Source organism: Pinus tabuliformis, chromosome 1_2 (genome assembly GCF_031772625.1).
Source record: "Pinus tabuliformis cultivar Carrire ecotype Pingquan chromosome 1_2, CPIR1, whole genome shotgun sequence".
NCBI lineage: Eukaryota > Viridiplantae > Streptophyta > Pinopsida > Pinales > Pinaceae > Pinus > Pinus tabuliformis.
The window spans coordinates 969,500,199-969,502,423 of NC_142298.1; the positions used below are offsets into that span (position 1 = coordinate 969,500,199).

A 2,225-nucleotide genomic window follows, 5' to 3' on the forward strand; every position below is an offset into this window, starting at 1 on the left:
GAATTTTTCAAGCATAAGTCGTTCACAAAAATAAACAACAGTTTGAATAATATCGTCTCTTCAGAAATTACCGAGTCAAAATTGCAAGAACATAACTATATTCCACAGTGATCTGCTATTACAGAAAAAGTTGGCCTTAGAAATTCATGTTTGTTAGACACACTGAATTTTGCAGAGCTTCACCCGAATCTTTAACGCCGGACCACAAACAACACGCACACATCACAACACCTCCTAACATAAAACCACGCCCTCGGAAATCAGCAAGAATGCCCCGACCTCCTCCGCACAGTCCAGGGTTACCAGCAAAAAGCGCTCGGATTTATATGCTTGAAGAACCCTTGGGAAGATTGCCTTTATTGAAATAAAATGTCCCACAACAGCTTACTGTTTTGGGCGTTACAATCAAAAACAGATTATCTTATGATTGATGCAATGACCACCAGATGAGTAATACATCACTTGAAATTTGCGGATATTTAGTAGCAACTATTTAAGCGCCGATGTATGAAGAAATACAAGAAATTTGCGGCAGTTAAATACTTAGTAGCAACTATTTAAGAGCCAATGTATGAAGAAATACAATAGTTCATTTCTGAGCACCTCCGTCTGATGCAACATGCAGGGTCCAAGTAATAGAGCAAATGGAGGTCGGAGTTTAATGCGCCAAATGTTTCCAGACATCATGGGCTTCGTCGCCGATCATCTCTGGACGGCCTGGAGTTCCCCTGTCTGAGCTACTAATGCCTGAGCAACAATATACTTGCAGATTTGTTAACGCCCGATCATCGCACAAAATCGAATTTTTTTTCGTTTGTTTTCCTCCATCACAACCAAGACAGTGATACGCAGAGTTTCAGCTTTGATTCGCAACTAATTCCTTCCCTGCCCCAGTAGCAGGGTCCAGCGATCATGGGTTCAGACGCAGATATGGAAGATTATGGATTTGAATACTCGGAAGAGGAAACGGAGGAGCAGGACGTCGACATTGAAAATCAGTATTGCAATTCTAAAGGTTTGGTGGAGTCTGACCCACAGGAAGCTCTTGCTGGCTTTGCGGAAGATTTGAAAATGGAACCTGAAAAAGCAGAATGGGGATTTAAGGCTTTGAAACAAACTGTCAAGTTGTACTACCGCCTTGGAAAATACAAAGAGATGATGGATTCTTATCGTGTAATGCTGACATATATTAGATCAGCAGTAACACGAAACTACAGTGAAAAATGTATAAACAACATTATGGATTTTGTTTCTGGTTCTGCCAGCCAAAACTTTGAACTCCTTCAGGAGTTTTATCAGACTACACTCAAGGCCCTTGAAGAAGCAAAAAATGAGAGGCTTTGGTTTAAGACCAATCTAAAGCTTTGCAAGATATTTTTCGATATGGGAGAATATGGTCGCATGAACAAGATACTTAAGGAGCTTCACAAATCTTGCCGTAGAGAGGATGGTTCAGATGACCAGAAGAAAGGCACTCAACTTTTGGAGGTTCCACCGAGATATGAAGCCGAGCACTTTGCGTATAGGAGAGAGCAACGTAGCAGAAGGAACAGGCCAGTGGAACAGGCTAGTCAAGGGAAGCCAAGCACTGTGCGTATAGGAGAGAGCAGCGTATGGAGCGTTTCAAGAACTAGAAATAGGGTATATATGAGTGCTGCGTATGGAGCGTTTCGAATCAGGTCAGCAGCGTGAGAGAGGGAAGCGTTTAATACCATTAACTGTCACCATGTCAGGCACCAGTATTCATGCGTAGAGAGGCAGTAAAAAATGCACCAGTAACAACGCTTCTATGCATTCATCAACGCTCAGGTAAAAAACGCACGCTCAGGTAAAAAACGCATCAACGCTCAGGTGTATAGCACATTCAGCAGGGCAGAGGGCGCAGTGTCAGGGCAGAGAATGAAACTCATGACAGAGGCAGCGCTCAGGTATGAGCAGCTCAGACACAGAATTATGGGCAGAGGTGCAGGATTGACATGCACATAACAGGCCACAGGAAAACAAGCGGCTCTGATACCATGTTAAACACACATGGACAACAAAGGATAGGAAAGATAAATCATTCAGTACATTTTTTATTAACAATGGATATACATTTATAGTACAAATATGTGACTCTTGGGTTTCAGATCCCAAGGTCTCTTGGACTGCTTAGTCTTTTCGGCTTCTACACTAACCCTTTAGGATTAGGTGTCCAACAGGAAGGACACACAAATAAATCTGAC

The 2,225-nt window shown here is 42.5% G+C and overlaps 1 pseudogene; it reads left to right on the forward strand.

The window, feature by feature from the left end:
- Positions 1-912: 912 nt before the first annotated feature.
- Positions 913-1,692, forward strand: LOC149209211 (COP9 signalosome complex subunit 2 pseudogene; annotated as a pseudogene).
- Positions 1,693-2,225: the final 533 nt, after the last annotated feature.